General features: G+C 43.3%; 1 protein-coding gene across 1 annotated transcript in view; it reads right to left on the bottom strand.

The window, feature by feature from the left end:
• PPP1R14C (protein phosphatase 1 regulatory inhibitor subunit 14C) overlaps positions 1 to 20,979 on the bottom strand; it is a 90,866-nt gene that overhangs the window by 65,460 nt on the left and 4,427 nt on the right. The gene's annotated exons all lie outside the window — the stretch shown is intronic.

The following is a 20,979-nucleotide window of genomic DNA, read 5'->3' as shown; positions in this document are numbered from 1 at the left end:
AGAGAAGGAAATGGCAACCTACTCCTATATTCTTACCTGGAGAATTCCAGGGACAGAGGAGCCTAGCAGGTTACAGACCTTGGGGTCACAAAGAGTCAGACACAACTGAAGCGCCTTAGCATGGGTGCCCCTTAGAGATGAAGACAGCCTCCAGGGTGGCTTATCCAGACCAGTCAGCAAGTGACTGTCAGCGTCATACCCTAGCCCCACATTCCACCACCTAGCGGTGTCCAGCAAGGTTGCATCCCAGTCACGAGAACTCTTCTCCCCGCCACCCTCAAACCAGGTAACCCAATCAAAGGATAAACCCACAAGAAAGGGCGGGACCCCCACAGGCCGTGACAGGCTAGAGCTCCACATATTTCCAGAGGGGTTTTAAATTCTTTCTTAGAGTAACTAGTGACTTACATGCGGATGGTTTAGAAATCCTGTTATCAAAGGGAGAACTTCAGAAAGCTCAGGACCCACTGGAGTAAACCAAATGGTGATTAAAATACCACAAGTATTTTTCTTTTTTTTGAACCTGTGGTACAAACGGCTCTTCCCAAACACACCAGTGGTAAGACCTCTGAGTTTTACTTTAACCGTTTCTGCTGAAATAAACAATCAGCCTGCAACCTCGTAGAGTCAAAAGCTGTGTGTTATGGTTACCCAGTAACGCAGGGTTTGGATGCTGTAAAATGATTAAGCGTTAGAACAAACAAACTGCACGAAGTGAGAGCTCTGGTAACTGCCTGCATTCCTGTCGGGGGACCAAACCGCCACCCAGAAATGTCAGTGACTTCCTTGCAGTGAGAAATGCCCACAAATGCCAAGCTAGGGAGCTCACCTTTATTTGTGCTTTTTATGGTTGAAGTAATGTTTTACATGGAAATTACTGTGCAGTCATGAAGAGAGAGGAGTTAAATGTTTATAAAGACCCACAATATAAACAAACTCACTTTCTCCAAAATATGCTCAACATATCAAGTTTCTGTATCCTTAGTACAAGATCACTCTGATCTCACGAAAAGAGGAGGTGGGTTCTGTGACGCCTGCTGGCAAGGACCCCAGTGAATCAGATCCAAGAAATCCACAGGGGACAATCCTTCCCACCCCACCAGCTGTTCTGCAGCCCTAGGTAAGTTACGGAGTCTCTCTGTGCCTGGTTTCCACCTCTTTAAAAATGGGACCAGTGACAGTATCCAGGGGCTTCCCAAGTGGTACTAGTGGTAAAAACCTGCCTGCCGATGCAGGAGGCATAAGAGACACAAGTGCCATCCCTGGGCTGGGAAGGTCCCATGTAGGAGGGCATGGCAACCCACTCCAGTATTCTCGTTTGGAGAATCCCTAGGACAAAGGAGCCTGGTGGGCTACAATCCATGGGGTCGCAGAGTCGGACACGACTGAAGTGACTTAGCATGCTCTCACACCTCATAGGTTTGTTAAGAGGATAAAGAGTTAATATGAAGAAGGCTCAATGTTGTTTGGATTTTATTATTTGCTCAATAGGGATTAAATGCCATAGTAGCACCATTAGCAACATTCAAACCATTCATGGTATGTTTCAAGTAGCATGGGACCAAAAAGACAAATCCTTCATTATTTATCATCACGTGACATTCCAGGAAATCACACTTACTTATTAAAACACATCTATTCCACAGAGAACATTTGCTGGACGTTTTGGAGGACACAGTATCTTATGAACCAAAGTTCCTACCCTCTAGGAGCTTAGAGACAAATTAGGAAGATAAGATACATATACATAAGAAACCACACCACAGGCAGCAGATGGGAAGTGCCAGCTGAGCAATGCTATCACATTTATTTTTGACTGGCTTATAAATACTAAGATGAGTTGGGTAGAGTATGTGTGTGTGTGTTACTCGCTCAGTTGTGTCCGACTCTTTGCGACCCCATGAACTGAAGCACACCAGGTTCCCCTGTCCTTTACTATCTCCCAGAGTTTGCTCAAACTCATGTCCACTGAGTTGGTGATGCCATCCAACCACCTCATCCTCTATGGGCTTCCCTGGTGGCTCCTCCTGGTGGAAGAGAAGTCAAAAACAAATTCCACTAAATACAGTGAAATAGTCTAGATTAGGTCTTGGAAGAGAAAAAGAACCTAATCTAGGGGGAAAACAACAACAAGAACAAGGAAATCTGAATAAAGACTGTAGTTTAGCTAACAGTATTAATATTACACTGAGGTTGATTTCTTAGTTTGGCTATATGTACTAGATTACAAGATGTTAGCATCAGAGGAAGCTGAGTGAATGTGGATATGAGAAAAATTAATGCTATCTTTGCAGTTCTGTCCATCCAAACTGTGTTGGGGGGTAGGGTAAGGTGATGGGGAGAGAGAGTGTGGAAGGGAAGAGAAAGCAGAAAGAGGAGACGGGAGGAGGAAGACAAGGGGAGAGGAAGGGGGCAGAGAAAGGGCGGGAAGAAGGCAAGAAGGGGGCTAAGGAAGAGGGGAGGATGGAGGGGGAGAGACCAGAAGACAGAGAGAGAAAGAGGAGTATTTTATCTATTTACTGTCCTGAGGAAAACAGTGGCTCTACATGTGTAAGCAAATTATTTCAGATAACCAATACTGACACTCTTTTTCTAAAATTTGCTCTAAATGCACCTGCCTTCTGAGGCAGAGGCTACGGATGGCATTGAACATTTTCTTGATAACTCAGGTCAGACGTCCTATGCGTTGCGTGGCCACCCTCCAGGCCACCGACACGCACACAGTCCTTTGTCTTCTGGGAAGATGGCAACAATCTCCTGAGCTTTTTATAGCTTCCCTCTCAACCCCCTACTGTCAGGCTGTCAGCTGTCACTTCGAGATGATCTCCCAGTACTTACATCTAGCAGCCTACTTTGTGGCTTCTAAATCAGAATGAACTAAGAAATCAAGCTTGTTAGAACCGTGGCTAAAGGAAGAGGAAACAAGCTCCTCCAAAGAAGAAAGAACAGACTCTCCAGGGCAGCTCCTTTGCTTCCCAAATCTACTCTGCTTTCTTCTGGTCCATCTCTGTATTCCAAATGAGTGACCTCCAGAGAGGTAAGGTTTCACTCAGTAGGTAAAAACATTCAATGGAGACAAATCAAAAAAAGAAAATAAAAAGCCAGCGGTCACTACATAACAGAGGGAATCAAAGCCCTGTATGTAAGTGATAGTCGAGAGCATGGACACCCAGTTCTCTGGCCAGTTTCTGTCTCTTTCCTGAAGCAGAGGACAGAGCCAGCCCTGGCCCAGCCCCAGGGCTGCCTGTCCCAGTGTCCACAAAGGGCTCTGAGCAGCTGGAACTGGAAACCACCAGAAACAGGAGCAGTGGCCAAGAAAACACTGGCAGAGGCGGCCCCACCTTCCAGCAGCTACTGTGGGGCGGGGCGGGGTGGAGGGAGTGAACTAGCTCTAGCTTCCAGCATCTGTTGAACACACTCCACCTCATTCACATCCCTGGAGGAGGGAGGCAAGGGGCAGAGAGGCCCTGGGACATGAACCGCGGCCCCAGCATAATGGAGCAAGATGGTGGCCACAGAGAAGCCATCAGCTGACAGATCGCCAGCGGACAGGGAGGGGCACTAGTATGAGACCCACCTGCTGTGCAACACCAACTCCCCCTCCTAGGCACACTGCCAACCTCCTGAAAAGGCACGTCTCTACTCCTCTGAATGTGGTCTTTGCACTGGCACTGAATTCTGAAAATAAGAAATATATTTCACCGCTCACTAAATTGACTGGATGAAATAATGGGCTCTAAAACATTTTTGTTTACTCTCTTTTCTTCTGTAGGGTTTTGTTTTAAAATATTCTGATAGCAACATAAAAGCTCTAATTCATAGGCTTGTGGCCTGTTTACCCAAACTGTCACACACACAAAAAAATTTTAAATAACTATAATAGAACAACAAAGCTACCCCAGAAATAGAAAATTCCAAAAATTACCCTCCTCACACTGGAACGTTTAACTTATAAAGAAAGAAACAACAAATGCTCTAAAATAAAAAACAGAAACTCTGGAAAGAATCCCATAATTTCATAGTTCTACTTCAGGCCTGACACACAGTAGGCTCATAACAAATATTAATTGGGTGGATGACTGGATGGTTGAATAGACAAAGTCCTATTGACTGCTGCTGCTGCTGCTGCTGCTAAGTCACTTCAGTCATGTCCGACTCTGTGTGACCCCATAGATGGCAGCCCACCAGGCTCCCCCGTCCCTGGGATTCTCCAGGCAAGAACACTGGAGTGGGTTTCCATTTCCTTCTCCAACGCATAAAAGTGAAAAGTGAAAGTGAAGTCGCTCAGTTGTGTCCGACTCTTCGTGACCCCATGGACCGCAGCCTACCAGGGTCCTCTGTCCATGGGATTTGCCAGGCAAGAGTACTGGAGTGGGGTGCCATTGCCTTCTCCAAGTCCTACTGACTAGTCTGAAGCTCACTGGCCTTTCTTAGGACTGTGGCCAATAGGACTTGTCTAAAACCATATTTGGACCTGTTGAAGAAATACAATCAAGTTGTCAAGGCAAGTCTTCTCTAAAATCAAATCTGGGAACCTTCTCTTTGAGTCTGAACCTAGGGATTTCACATACTCTTGCTGAAAAGGCAAGTTCAGACCTGACCATCAACCAACTGATACCTACTGATCATTTCTGGTGTGTAGGCCATTGTGCCAGGAATGGAAGACAGAGTATAGTAAGCACAATGGGAAGATCCCACCCAGGAAGAAAACACACTATCAGAATCTAAAATAGCACCCCCCACACACAAGGTCCTTGTTTCTCGACTATAGCACGGTAGAGAAGAGAATGAGCTTTTCAATGAATGGTGCTGGGTCAACTGGATGTCCCCAAGGGAAAAAAAATGAATCTTGAGGTCTATAGTATACCATCAATTTCAGGTAGATTATAGATCTAACTCTAAAAACTAAAACAATGAAGGATCCAAAAGATAACATTGGAGAACATCTTCATGACTTTGGAGCAGACAAAGATTTCTTAAACAGGATGCAAAATACACTAAGTATAAATGAAAAAACTGGTAAACGGGACAATATCAACATTAAGAACTTCTGTTCATCAAAAAACACTTAGACATTACACGAGTGGAAAAGGCAACTTACAAAGGGGAGAAAATACATACACTACATATTTCTGACAAATGAGTGACATCTAGGATACATAAAAGATTAGTATCCAGGATGTATAAAAATCAGTAAGACAACTCAATCAAAAGTTTATTTTTTAACAGGCAAAAGAGTTGAACAGGTACTTCACAAAGAGGATACCCTGAGGGTCAATAAACATAAAAAAGGACTGAACTTCATGATAAATGCAGATAAAACCACAATGTGAAAACACTGTATACCTAACAGATAGTTAAAATGAAAGAGAAGAAATACCAAGTGATGGCAAGGATGTGAAACAACTGGAACTCTCAGATACTCTAGTGGGAATGTAAGTCACTGTCATTACTTTGGAAAATTGTCTGAGAATATCTAGCAAAGCTGAGCATATGTATGCCCTGTAAGCCAGCAATTTCACTGCCGTGTATACCACCCAACAAAAATGCAGACATATGTTCACCAAAAGACGCATGCAATAATGTTCACAGCAGTTCACTTCAGAATAGTTCCAAACTGGAAACCTCCCCAATGCCCATCAAAAGCAGAACACATTAAAAAACAACTGTGATGTATTCATAGACTGAACACTGTACAGCAATTCAAATGGATAAACCTCAATGGTGTGCAATGACTTGGATGTGTTTAACACAATGCTGAACAAAAGACATAAAAGTTATTTAAAAAGGCAATCAGTTATTTAATAAGGCAATCACCCTTGCAGGAGAGGGTGTGGAGTATACTAACAATGGAAAGAGGGTACAACAGGGACTCGTGTGGTACTATCAATGTTTCGTTTCTTGATCTGGATGAATCGTGGTAGACTCAATTTGAGACAATTCATCAACCCATACACTTAGGATTTGTGTGCCCTCTCTGTTATACTACAAGAAAAAGTTGTTTTTTTTTTTTTTAATGCTCTCACTCATGATCTCATCTCACAGTTTTTTCTGTCTCTAGTCCCTTGATTATGTCAAGGTCCATCCTGCCTCGGGGTCTCAGCATTAACTGAATCCTACTGCAGAAAAACTCATCCTCTCTTGTCTTTGCGCAGCTGATGTCAACTCTCATTGCGTAGGTCCTAGTTCAAATGCAATGAACTTCGTCAGAGAGGCCGCCCCTGGTACCAGCAAACTAGGCACACTCATTCATTCTTTATTCCATTAGTCTGTTTTATTTCTTCCACAGCACTTCTCACGAGCTGAAACCATTTTGTTTTACTCTTGGGTATTTGGTTCCGGAGCACAAGGACTTCGTCTTTCTGGTTCATTGCTGTGTCCCTACTATCCTTATCTCTAGCATTCAAAACTACATCTGGCTTATTTATCCAAATTTAAGTTTATATCCACTCAAGAGCCTGTGAGCAAATGTCTATGCCAGGTTTATTTATAACTTGAAGCAACCAAGATACCCTTCAATAGTTGAATGGACAAATTGTGGTACCCAAGGAATATTATTTAGCTATAAAAAGAAATGAGCTATCAAGTCATGAAAAGATGTAAATGAATCTTAAATACATGTTGCTAACCATAAAGAGGGCTTCCCTGGTGGCTCAGAGGTTAAAGTGTCTGCCTGCAATGCGGGAGACCTGGGTTGGATCCCTGGGTCAGGAAGATCCCCTGGAGAAGGAAATGGCAACCCACTCCAGTATTCTTGCCTGGAGAATCCCATGAATGGAGGAGCCTGGTGGGCTACAGTCCATGGGGTCACAAAGAGTCGGACACTGAGTGCCGAAGAGTTGATGCTTTTGAACTATGGCATTAGAGAAGACTCTTGAGAGTCCCTTGGACAGCAAGGAGATCAAATCAGTCAATCCTAAAGGAAATCAATCCTAAATATTCATTGGAAGGACTGAAGCTGAAGCTTCAATCTGTTGGCCATTGGGAAAGATTGAAGGTAGGAGGAGGGGACGACAGAAGATGAGATAATTGGATGGCATCACCAACTTGATGGACATGAGTTTGGGTAAGCTCCAGGAGTTGGTGAAGGACAGGGAAGCCTGTTGTGCTGCAGTCCATGGGGTCTCAAAGAGTCAGACACAACTGAGCGACTGAACTGAAGTGAAACAAGCCAGATTGAAAGGGCTACATACTACATGGTTCCAATTATGTGATATCTAGTAAAGACAAAACTGTGGCAATGGTGAAAACATCAGTGGTTGTCAGGAGCTCCGGGGGAAGTAGGAAAGGTTGAATGACTAAATTACAGGAGATTTTTCAGCACTATGAAGCCATTCTATAGGATACTGTAAGGGTGAATACATGACATCATGTATTTGTCAAAACACAAAGTACTTTACAGCACAAAGGACAATTTAGTATGTGCAGGTTTCAAGAAAAATTTTTAAGGGAGTTCTTTGATTGTCCAGTGGTTAGAACTCCATGCTTCCACTGCAGGAAGCACAAGTTCAATCCCTGGTCAGGGAACTAAGATCCCGCAAGTTGCATGCTGTGGCCAAAATAATAATAATAAAATATATAATCACTTAAGAGTTAGGGCAATCCCAAAATGGAATGCAGAATATGGCAAAATCAATCTAACTATATTGCAAATGTATGAAACAACCTCACTGAAAGAGGTATGGGGAAGAGGTGCTGACCTAAGTACCTGGAAACGAGTAGAGTCTATAACACTAAATGCAAAGTGAACTGTGCACAAACACTGCACTCCAGTTGATAAAGCTATTTCCCACAGGGGTATGGGTTACAATTCTGATAACTGCTGTATATGTACCCCACAACGGCACAATTAAGTGAATGGATGGCAAGTGGTGGGAACCTCAAGTTTCTCATCGATGGAATAAAAATTTACAGATGAGCAAGAGAAAGAGGCTAGAATAAGGCACATGGTAATGGATTAGAGTGGGAGACATCACCTTGAACTCATGTTTGGCTTAATATAGAGAGTGATGGTTGGTTACCTGTAGAAATATTTACAGATATATGTATATACCATAGTTAGGCACACATCCCTTTCTTCACTCTGACAGCTGACAGACCCTAGAAACAATGACCCCAGTAGCCATACCTAACATCCATGTCTTGGTTTCTAATAACATTCTTCTACAAAAAGAACTAAATCTCCTTGTAGAAATGGCTGATTCTATGCCTAGGGCAAAAAATACGCAAGATGAACTTGGAATATCTTGTAGAACCAGAGAGTAAAGAAGTATTAAACACACACAAACACACGTGCACACATACAATGATGGGAGTATGTCAAACATACAAACAAAGGAGCCAATTGAAACAGCTTCCAAAGTTGGAACAATTCAGGCAATAAAATAAATACAGAAGAAACGAATTTTAACCCAAAGTACATAATAAATACCCACAGCCCACATCAGATCAGATCAGATCAGTCGCTTAGTCATGTCCGACTCTTTGCGACCCCATGAATCGCAGCATGCCAGGCCTCCCTGTCCATCACCAACTCCCAGAGTTCACTCAGACTCACGTCCATCGAGTCGGTGATGCCATCCAGCCATCTCATCCTCTGTCGTCCCCTTCTCCTCCTGCCCCCAATCCCTCCCAGCATCAGAGTCTTTTCCAATGAGTCAACTCTTCGCATGACGTGGCCAAAGTACTGGCCACATATATTTAAATAAATTATTGGCTAAATAAACAAGTGGGAGAAAGGAGATGAATGTCCCACACAGAAGAATTCCATTTAACTTATGTAGAAATACAAGGAGTTGGAGCACAAGTCCCCCCTCCTTAGGTGTGACAGAACCTGGCAGACACTATGCCAGCCAGGTGATCAAGATCAACATCAACAGTGATAAGTCCCGTTGATAAGAAGTCCCTTGACAGGATGTGATGAGAACTACCCTTCACCTCTGCGATTTTCCTCCCCCAAACTCACAATCCCAGTCTAATTATAAGAAAAACATCACACAAGTCCCATTTGAGGGGCGTTCTACAAAATACCTAACAGAACCTCACACAACTGTCAAAGTTATGAAAAACGAGAAGCACCTGAGAAACTACCATAGCCAAGAGGAATCTAAGGAGACATGACAACTAGATGTCACGTGGTATCTTGGGTGAATTCTGGAACAGAAAAGAAGGCTCTGTATAAAGACTAAGGAAACTGAATAAAGTATGAATTCTAGTTAAAATAATGTATTGATATTGGTTCATTAATTGTAACAAATGTACCATACTAATTTACGATGTTGCTAATAGGTAAAACTGGTTGCAGAGTATATGGAGTTCAGCTCAGTTCAGTCATTGTCATATCTGACTCTTTGCGACCCCATGGACTGCAGCACGCCAGGCTTCCCTGTCCTTCACCATCTCCCAGAGTATGCTCAGACTCATGTCCATCGAGTCAGTGATGCCATTCAACCATCTCATCCTCTGTCATCCCCTTCTCCTCCTGCCTTCAAGCTTTCCCAGCATCAGGGTCTTTTCCAAAGACTTGACTCTTCACATCAGGTGGCTGACGTATTGGAGCTTTAGCATCAGTCCTTCCAGTGAATATTCAGGGTTGATTTCCTTTAGGATTGAGTTTAGGTTTAATCTCCTTGCAGTCCAAGGGACTCTCAAGAGTCTTCTCCAACACCACAGTTCAAAGGCATCAATTCTTTGGCGCTCAGCCTTCTTCACAGTCCAGGGGACCTTAGATCTGGGCAAAGAGAGGAAGCAACAGGGAGAGTCTTCTGTGTATGCGTGTCTGGCACTTAACTGAGGCTTCATTTCCATACCATGAAATGCGCAGATTTTCAGTGTCCAGCTCTGTCACTTTTGAAGGAAAGGCTGAAAATGAAGAAGTAAGTCCCTCCTTGAGCAGCAGGATGGAGGCTCCTGAGAGGAGGTAAGAGTATTGCTTACTCACACTCACGCCCACCAGGGCTGCTCAGAACTCAAGCTGGTACCGTAGAGGCAGCTGAGTACGATAGAGTCTTACTCATAATGGTTGGCTTGAGAATTTGTATTGCACTTTGCATGCTTTGTATGTTCTCCGTATCTCATTCTTTGCCCTCCTTGACTGCTCTAAATTGCTTTAAGCAAGGCAATTTATAGTACAGTGTCAAGGATAAATAAACTAGTTCCTCTTTAGAATAATGAGTAAACTCAACTGACAGCTCTTCCACGTATTAAAGGCATCCTACTATCCCTCTCTGAAGTTTAACGTGAGAATAGTCTAGAAGTTTGAGACGTGACTGTCAACTAAATGCTTTTAAAGTCTCAGGCTAGTTTGGGTGATGGTCTGTTTACCTAGATACACACACACACACACCTGCACACACACACACACACACACACACTTTCATTATCTAAACATCCATCCATATAAAAACTGCTTCTGGCATAAGATTACTAAATATGGAACCATCTGGGTTTGATGAAGAAATGGAATATTTTAGCTTAACAAAAGACACTTGTCTACCAGAGATAGTACATGTTATTTTTTTTAGTTGTAATATTTATAGTGTTATCATTATAGCAAGCATAATCATGTTTTAACACCCAATCAATGACTCATTTTCTTTTGACTTGGTAAAGAGCTGCCACACCCCATCACAAACAGGAGAAAAACCAGTTGACTAATTAGAACTGTTATGTGCAATATTAGCTCATGAGAACAGGAAAGTCATCTTTACCAGTCTGAAAATGCAACACCTTACCTGCTTGCCTTGAAACAGACTCGATTCAATTAATATTTGCAGAAATGAATAAAGCAGCTCTGTAAGTAATACTACTGACAAAGAAAACATAAAAGATATTAACAGATGGTTGACCACAGCAGCTCAGGACAAAAATATTCCTTAGCAGAAGCAAAAGATATTATTTAGGATTTTTCACATTTTGTTTGGAAGAAGCATTATTTCTTTACTTCACATCAAAGATAATATTTGGAATTTTCAAATATGAAGGGTAAAATACCTACTCTGTATCCTATGGTTTATTTAAAGTGAGTTTCCAACTTTTTACTTCAAAACTCCATTTGAGTGGATAAATGGAGAACATAAGAACCCCAATACTAACTACTCGTGCAAACCTGGCAAAACGAAAGAAGTAATACACTTAACTGTGATATATACTTGAAAACTAATGGATTTGAATTTTTCAAAAGAAACAGCTGAATCCGGTAAATGATTCATCTGAAAAATAACAGAATGCTATAAATTGTTCAGCTAAGATGCAGAATATTTGAAAATATATAAAATAAATTAGGCAGAAAAGTTTTGCCTGATGTATTGGTCAAAAATGCTAGAGTACATGGAAATGACCACGGGGTGAAGGTGAAAGTAATGTTCACGGTCTCCAAGAACTGCTTCTGAGTCTTGTTCTTCTTACTGGCAATTTAAACTTGGGCATGTTACTAAGCCCCTCTGAGACTCAATTTTCACATTTAGAAATAAGATGACTACTTACATCACAGAGCTTTTGCATGGATTGAATGGGATTATCTGATGGGGCTTTATGGATTCTACCATAAAACAAAATAAACCAATATTATAAGGAGCAATCAGTTCTGCTCTCCACTTTCTACCAGAACTGTCTATGAAAAACCTTAATTTCATTTTTCTATCCTGTCATGTTAGTTCTAAATCTAACTAAAAAGTGACATTCCAGGAATAAATTCCCCAGTGAAAATTAATTTGTTGAGTACAGATTTCTTCAGCCTCTTATTTAGGCTAATTTATGCTCCTCGCCTTTTTAAAAATTTATTTCCTAAATCTGCCACACTTTCCTCTCTCGAATGCTCATTTTATATCTCAACACAAATCCTCAAGTTAAAATAAATACCACCATTAGTTAATTATGAGCTGCCAAGATAAAGGACAAATAATTAGAACTGGAAAAGTCCCTAACAGCCAATATTAAAAAGTATATGCCTAAAAGCCTTAAGTCAGATATGCCAGCTCTTCTTAAAGGTTAGCCCAATTAAATGAAAAAAAAAAAAAAATAGGCAGATAAGAGTAGCTCTGAGTATCTGCACCGTTAGATTTCAAATTCAACGTGGAAGTCAATAGTAGGGGGAAAGTACTGGACGGGGAAAGAGGGTTTTTCTTTTTTTTAAAGCCTTCTCAATTTGATCTTTCCATCCAAGTGACATCACACAAGAGATTATGCAAGGGAAGGGTGGAGACACTCACTTTAGCTACTGAAATGACTATGGAAATCAGATGATCTTTGGGTGAACTAGTCTAATTGTCTCAGGTTTGCCTTGAAAGGAAAGCCCCTCTATTACTGCTTCCAGCATCACCCTCCCTTTAATAAATCTCCTTTTCTCCAGTGCACATCCGGATTTATTACAGAACCTCTAAAGATTATGACCAACCTAGATAGCATATTCAAAAGCAGAGACATTACTTTGCCAACAAAGGTCCATCTAGTCAAGGCTATGGTTTTTCCGGTGGTCATGTATGGATGTGAGAGTTGGACTGTGAAGAAAGCTGAGCACCGAAGAATTGATGCTTTTGAACTGTGGTGTTGGAGAAGAGTCTTGAGAGTCCCTTGGACTGCAAGGAGATCCAACCAGTCCATTCTAAAGGAGATCAGTCTTGGGTATTCTTTGGAAGGAATGATGCTAAAGCTGAAACTCCAGTACTTTAGCCACCTCATGCAAAGAGTTGACTCATTGGAAAATACTCTGATGCCGGGAGGGATTGGGGGCAGGAGAAGGGGACAACAGAGGAGGAGATGGCTGGATGGCATCACCGACTCGATGGGCGTGAGTCTGAGTGAAATCCGGGAGTTTGTGATGGACAGGGAGGCCTGGTGTGCTGCAATTCATGGGGTCGCAAAGAGTCGGACATGACTGAGCAACTGAACTGAACTGAACTGAACTGAAAGATCAGTCAAGGAAGCCCTAGGCTTCCTCCCCCTTTTTTTAAGATGAGGAAAGAAAACCTGAAAACAAAAGCCTATCATGAATATGATAGGTTGCCAAGGTCATCTGGCTGGTAAGCGGGCCACCCACTAGAACAGAGGCCAGGTCATTCCTGCAACATCATATTAGAAACATATTTTGAGTCATAGATTTCATAGACTGCAACAAGGTCCCATAGCCCATAAATGATAGAGCCTGCCCTGTTTATTCATTCCTGAAGTTCAGTTATTAAATGATGACTTTCTCTTACTTACGACTTTACTTCCTATTAAAATGAAAGATAACATGTTTTTAATCATTTACATTGTAATGTCAATGAATTTAAGATAACCTTCCTGAAAACAGGCTTAGAGTAAAGGAAGAAGGACACAACCACTAGGCAGTAAATTTGTTGCTGTTGTTCAGTTGTTAAGTCGTGTCTGACTCTGTGATCCCATGAACTGCATCACGTCAGGCTTCCCTGTCTTTCACTGTCTCCCAGAGTTTGCTCTCATGTCCATTAAGGCAGTGATGCCATCCAACCATCTCATCCTCTGTTGTCCCCTTCTCCTCCTGCCCTGAATCTTTCCCATCATCAGGGTCTTTTCCAATGAGTCGGCTCTTTGTATCAGGTGGTCAAAGTATTGGAGCTTTAGCTTCAGCATCAGTCCTTCCAATGAGTATTCAGGATTGACTGGTTGGATCTTCTTTCAGTCCAAGGGGCTCTCGAGAGTCTTCTCCAACCCCTCAGTTCAAAAGCATCAATTCTTCGGGCCTCAGCCTTCTTTACTGTCCAGCTCTAACATCTATACATGATTACTGGAAAAACCATAGCTTTGACTAGACAGACCTTTGTCAGCAAAGTAGTGTCTCTGCTTTTTAATATGCTGTCTAGGTTTGTCATAGCTTTCCTTCCAAAGGGCAAGTGTCTTTTAATTTCATGGCTGCAGTCACCATGTGCAGTGATTTTGGAGCCCAAGAAAATAGTCTGCTACTGTTTTCATTGTTTCCCCATCTATTTGCCATGAAGTGATGGGACCGGATGCCATGATCTTGGCTTTTTAAATGTTGCGTTTTAAGCCAGCTTTTTCACTCTCCTCTTTCACCTTCATCAAGAAGCTCTTTAGTTTCTCTTCACTTTCTGCCATAAGGGTGGCAGAAAACTGGTTCAAAATTGGGAAAGGAGTATGTCAAGGCTGTATATTGTCACCCTGCTTATTGAACTTATATGCAGAGTACATCATGGGAAATGCCGGGCTGGATGAAGCACAAGCTGGAATCAAGACTGCCAGGAGAAATATCAATAATCTCAGATATGCAGATGACACCACCCTTATGACAGACAGAAGAAGCAAGAACTATAATTCTACAGCCTCCAGAATGAAAACCACAATCACAGAAACTAATCAAAATTATCACATGGATCACAGCCTTGTGTAACAAGGAAGCTATGAGCCATGCTGTGCAGGGCCACCCAAGATGGATGGGTGGAGACTTCTGACAAAATGTGGTCCCCTGGAAAAGGGAATGGCAACCATTTCAGTGTTCTTGCCTCAAGAACCCCATAAGCAGTATGAAAAGACAGTAAAGAAATGTATTGAAAACACGTATTCAACTGCAAACAGGAGACAGTTGTTGCCATCAAAGGACTTCCAATTATGTGGATGCCTCCATTCTCCTCCTATAATGCACAGGGTTCCTTTACCTTCTCTTTCTCTCTTACCTAATTTAAATGGATGATGGCGTCCTATTCCTCTTTCCCCATCTATGCAAATATCTGTTGGAATGAATGAATAAATGAATATTCTTGCCCTCCACAAGTCTTTCCACAGTTTGCCCCAAGGATTCTTTCAAAAAGGAAAAACCCTTCTGTGATCATTTTATCCTCAACCATAAAGTGATGCTTTAGAGACCAAATCACACCCTGGTCTCCTTTTTTCTCAGCTTTTACGCAGTGGAACAGATTTCCAAAATGCCAGTGCTGACTAAGAAAAACCTGGTGAAAATTTATTGGCCTGAACTTTTAAGCAGAGGCAGGAATCCTGGCTTTCATTCCTTGTTCCATCAAGACAGGTGTGAGCCTGTCGCTCTGAATGTTATCTGCCGCTGGAAAAGCCCTCACTTCTTCCCAGTACAGCAAGCATCTCCACTCCCAAAGAAGTGAACAATTACTGTGCAAACAAAGTAATATTATTGTACATAATAAAAAATTAAAATTACAGAGAAGAATGGCAGTAATGTGTGATTACTCCCTTTGAAGACTTTTATGACCCGGGCATCAATGCCTTATTCCATCATAATACTCTTTTAATTCACAGTTTCAAAAAACTGTGTGCTGGGTTGCTCAGTCATGTCCAACTCTTTGTGGCCCCATGGACTGTAGCCTGCCAGGCTCCTCTGCCCAGGGAATTTTCCAGGAAAAAAAAAAAAAAACCTACATGAATATAATTCATAACCATGAAAAAGAATCAAAATTTCATCAATGATAGAAGAGAAGTTTTTTTTTTTTTTCTTTTTTTGGCCATGCTGCATGCTGTATGTGGGATCTGAGTTCTTTGACCAGGGATTGAACCCGAGCCCCCTGCAGTGGAAGCGAGGAGTCTTAATTGCTGGACCACCAGGGAAGTCCCAAGAAGAGCAGGTTTTTAATACAGGCAGAGTCACACTACATTAATGCACTTAATTTGGGCTATGTACTTTTGAAATGCACGGCACCAGAAGATGCTGCCAACTGGTCTACAGGGCCAGTTTGCGCATCACTCTCCTGACAGCCAGGTCCTGGACCCCTGAGTGCAGACAGGATGAAGAGGCCACCCAGGCTGCAGGGACCACAAGAGTCCACCCTTACGAAGCTGGCAGCAAGGCCAGGGGACAGGATTACAGAAAGGTGCTGAGACACGGGTAGGCACAAGCCAGCAAAGGCCTGTTGGCCAGCTTGCCAGGGACAGCACCTGTCACAGAGGCTTCCTGGAAGAGAACAGGTAAGAGGTAGACAGGTGAGGAAGAGGAGGAAGAGAGAGGTGACCCTGGCAGAGGGAGAAAGCAAGCGGGATGGGGTTCCCACCTCACCTGCACTGGGATCTTGGTTGAAGAAGCAGGGGTGGGGTGGGGACAAGAGATGGGACCAGAGAGGGGACCCCTGAGCTTTATCTTAAGCTGTACCCCAAAGGCTGTGGGGGTGACTAGATCAGGTTGGGATTTTGGAAACACTCTAGCCACATGGATGGGGCTCTGAAACTCCCGTGGGGAGGGAGAGCTGGAGGTGAGGGATCAGAGGAGAAGACCCCATCCCAGGAACTGGAGACAGGGCTTTGCTCCAGCTTCCCTACCTGAGACGATATTGCCTCTGACTGAGACCTGTGGCTCAAGATCTCTGTACTGCAGTCTCTCGACCTCCCTTCCCGAGTTACTGCAAGGACTGAACTCCAGCTCAGCAAGGATCCGGTGTGCAGTAAGAACTTGAGACAAGCAGCTGATGGGAGCAACGGCAGCATGGAGGCCATGTGACTTTGGGAGTCACCGTGACCTTGGACTGGGACAAGGAGCAACTTCTCTGACCTCAGTTTCTTCCTCTATAATGCGAAGCAATGAAGATAATACATCCCACCCCATAAAGTTACTGCCAGGATCGGCTGTTGGAGATAAAATGCATACGTCACCTGGCCCTAGACTGAGAGCTATTTGAGTAGCAGAAGTAGTAATACCAGCAGCACTAGTAGAGGGATCATAGTAGTACTAATACTCGTAGTAGCAGGAATTTGAGTGACAAGAGACCAAAGTGTCTCGTGCTATAATACAGGTGAGACATTGTAAGGTGCTGGACTAAAGTGGTGGCAGTGAGAAGCCACGCAGTCAGACTCCAGGGCTCGAAGGAGCAGGCATCAACAAGGTCTCCTGACTGCTGGGTGTGACCCACAGGGAGAGGTCAGAGAAGGGAGCCAGTATGATTTTGGCTGGGACACCTGCCGACAGCGTGCCCACCATCCACTGAGGCAACTGAGGAAGAGGGCGGGTTTGCAGAGGATGACAACAAACTCAGCTTCAGAGCAGCTGAAGGTGAGGCTCCCACCAGGCATCTGAATATGTCTGGTACTCCGAAAACAGATCAGGGCTAAAAATGGAGATTGAAGAGTTGTCAGTATGTGAACAGTGACTGAAACCACAGGAATATTCATATCACCCAGAAAGAGGATGTAGCAGTGGGAAGAAAAATAGAGAGAATAGAGTAGGGACCCAAAGACAGACCTGGTGTGACATCACTGAAGAGGAAGGCAGAGGAAGAAAATGCAGAGAGGAGGCTGGAAGCGTCACTAGTGATTAGGATGAGACGCAGGAGAGATCTGCTTAGAGCAAAGGGGTTCCCAAGGAAATGCAGAAGGGCACCGAAGGCCTCAGAAGGTCAAGGAAATAGAGACCCAAACAAACCCACTGGATTGAGAAGCAAAGAGATCCTCGGGGAAACCGTGGCAGAAGCTGACATCAGATGGTGATGGATAAACAGTGGTGTCATGGAGGAGAAAGATCTGGAAAAACAGTAAGGGAAGGAGAAGATAGGGCCACCATCGAAAGAAGTACAGGATTGAAAAAGGAAAGCATTTTTGTAGTAGGGGTTGTTGGTAACAAAAAGAAACACTGCAACTTGTGTGTGTGCTGGAGTGAAAAGGGGAGGCTGAAAAAGCAGCCCAGAGAGGAGAGTAGTTAAGAGCCTGCTTGGGAGGGCAGTTGGCCTGGCTTGAACACGGGAGGCTGCGAGGGGCAGTTCAGGTAACAAGAAATGTACCTTGCAAAGCCAGGTGAAGGTGTGAAATAGCCAAGTGCAGGAGACAAGAGACAGGAGAGTGGACTACAAAACGCAATCATGCACATGGTGTGCAGACCACATGGAAAATGAAACAGACTCCACTGTGCTCTCCATCTAGAAAGAGGACGGCTGTGAGGTGAGCAAGGGTACCCTAGGAAGCCAGCTTGTTTCAATGGTGGGAGAAAAACAGAAGATACTGGAAGCAAACAGTTGCCAGAGATGAGAAGAGCAGGTAGGTTAGTGTGGTGAGGGACACAGTAGAAGCAAAGGAAAAGAGTGAACAGGACCCTGGAGGAAGAAGTTCAATTTTCAAAAGAATTCTCTCAATCTAAGCTTAAAAATCAATTAGCTGCAGCTATTTGCAGTCTTTAAGTTCCTATTTCAAGCAAATAAGTCAATGAAGGTAGGTGTATATCCAAAAATGTTGAAATCAAACAGTAAAGATGCAAGAGTTTGATATGGATGACTGTTTAACAAAACCCTAGATTAGTATTTTTCCATAGCCAGAAGTATGATAAAGGAGCATCGCTAAATAATCCAGGACTAAAACAACAATGACTTTTCAAAAGTTTTCTGAAGGTCGATTCTTTTTCATTCATTCACATTAGTGCTTCATGTTTGAGCCCTACTAGGGACACAGACGAAGAAAATTAAAATCAACCATGCCTTCAAACTGTTGATGCCAAAGACCCTGAAGATGGGAAAGACTGAAGACAAAAGGAGACAGGGGCAGCAGAGGATGAGGTGGCTAGGTAGCATCACCGACTTAATGGACATGAATTTGAGCAAACTCAGAGAGACAGTGGAGGACAGAGGATCCTGGCATGCTGCAGTCCATAGGGTCGCAAAGAGTCGAACACAACTGAGTGACTGAACAACAGCAACTTCTCTCCCCATAAATGAAAATTCACAAGGACTTCCAGAATAAGGAAGGTGCTAGAAAAAACAGGGCAGGGGATGATATTTGCTCATGTTCAAGTTCAAAGACACACCAACACCTCTGACCCCATATCCATCTCCAAACTCTACCACCAACTAGATATGAAGACTTCATTTTCTTCCTCACTTCTGCCCTCCTGTATCATAGAGAATGACCAACAGTTAATGGCTAGTTATGGTTCCAACTGAGGCTTCCCAGGAGGCTCAGTAGTAAAGAGTCCATCTTCCAATTGAGGAGACGCAGCAGGAAGATCCCCTGGAAGAGGAAATGGCAACTCACCCCAGTATTCTTGCCTGGAAAATCCCATGGACAGAGGGGCCTGGTGAGCTACAGTCCATGGGGTCACAGAGAGTCAGACACAACTGACTGACCGAGCACGCACGCATGGGTGGTTCAAACTACACCAACTAAGTTCCAGCTCCATGGTCTGACCCATTCAGATCTCAAAACGACCCCGCCAAGTGGCCAGGATGATTCCCTTAAACACAGGGGAAAGTGGAGCTCAGAAGTTAATAAGGAAGTTGCCCCATCTCAGCACTACTCAGTGCAGGGACCAATGTAGCTTTCAGGCTCACCTCACTTCAAAGCATTTATTCTTTTACCCACTGCCTCCACGTCAGATTTCCCTAACCATTATTCCAAAGGGAACTTGTTAAGCACAGTTTTCTTTTCAGCCTTTGGCAATTTCGAATTCTTTTATTCATAGAATTTTAAACGTGTTTAATTTATTCCATAATATTTTACAGATTGAGTTTATGGTGTTTTCTTTAAGCAGCTCTTTTTTTTTTTAGTTGGAGTATAGTTGTGTTATAGTGCTGTGTTAGTTTCTGCTGCACAGCAAAGTGAAACCAGTTACATGGATACATATATCCCCTGTCCTTGGATTTCCTTCCCATTTAGGTGATCACAGAGCACTGAGTAGAGTTCCCCGTGCTATACAGTAGGTTCTCATTAGTTGTCTGTTTTATACGTTAGGGGCTCCCCTGGTGGCTCAGACAGTAAAGAATCTGCCTGCAACACGGGAGACCCGGGTTTGACCCCTGGGTCAGGAAGATCCCCTGGAGAAGGGAATGGCAACCTACTTCATAGTAGGGTATATTTGTCAATCCCAATCTCCCAATTCATCCCATCCCCTCTTCCTCCTTGGTATCCGTTTTAAGCAGTTTTGTTGAAAAATCCAATTCATTCTCAAATAGCTACATAAATAGGGATTCACCACATTATCTGCCTGGCGTGCTGCGATTCATGGGGTCACAAAGAGTCGGACACGACTGAGAACTGAACTGAACTGAACATTATCCGCAAACCATCTTCTAGACAGCAGTTTCTACCTTCCAGCAAAGCAGGCTAATTTGATGTTGTAGAGTGGGAGTTGAGAACAAAGTAAGGACCTGAACTGAAAAGAAGAGGCCTGATCCAGGAACAAACCCACAGACACCTGTGTCCCTCTACATGCAACATCAGTCAACCCAAAAATTACCACAGCTGCGTCCGAGAGCAGGCAACCTACAGAGGTTCACAGAGAGTGTCAGGTACTGTCCCATCTCAGGAAGCAGTGGTTAGGGTACGTCTGGCTTTCTGGACACAGCCCTGCTCTGCTGTGAACCAGCTGAGGGGCCTCAGGCATCTTCTAGACTTCTCTGAGCCTCAGTTTCCACATCCATTAAATGGGAATATCAGAGGTTGTTACTAGGATTACGAAATGGGACTATCAGAGGTTGTTACTAGGATTACATGAACCATACCTGTTACAGAAAGTACTTAATAAATTTTAGCTTTGTCTGTTAAATATGTTTAAATGTTTCCCTTTCTGGAGTAGTACATTTTTAATGGCAGGTCACAACCCCCAAATGTGTGATGAAATTAATTTAGAGAGTCACAGCCAGAAATTCTGGTAAATTAAATAGAATATTGTATTTAAATATTAATAAAGTCATATTTTGTATTAGGGGCTTCCCAGATGGTGCTAGTGGTAAAGAACCTGCCTGCCAATGCAGGAGACTTAAGAGATGTGGGTTCGATTCCTAGGTCAGGTAGATCCCCTGGAAGAGGGCATGGCAACCCAGTCTAGTACTCTTGCTTGGAGAGTCCCATGGACAGAGGAGCCTGGCAGGCTATAGTCCATGGGGCCGCAAAGAGTCAGACACGACTGAAGCAACTTGGCATGCATGCATGCATTTTATATTGACTTGGTAATTTTTCTTTTGCGTACATGGTAACATTAACTGGTCTTTGTGAATCTCTGCATCCATCCATGTGTCAGTGTAGGTATCAGGAAGCAAGGGAATTTCTTTCTAGGGCCACAATCAAAAT

The sequence above is a fragment of the Bos grunniens genome, chromosome 9 (assembly GCF_055505025.1).
Source record: "Bos grunniens cultivar Pamir isolate PY7600 chromosome 9, Bosgru_T2T1.0, whole genome shotgun sequence".
Taxonomy (NCBI): domain Eukaryota; kingdom Metazoa; phylum Chordata; class Mammalia; order Artiodactyla; family Bovidae; genus Bos; species Bos grunniens.
The sequence above is the reverse complement of the archived record's forward strand: the minus strand, read 5'-3'. Positions and strand labels throughout refer to the sequence as shown.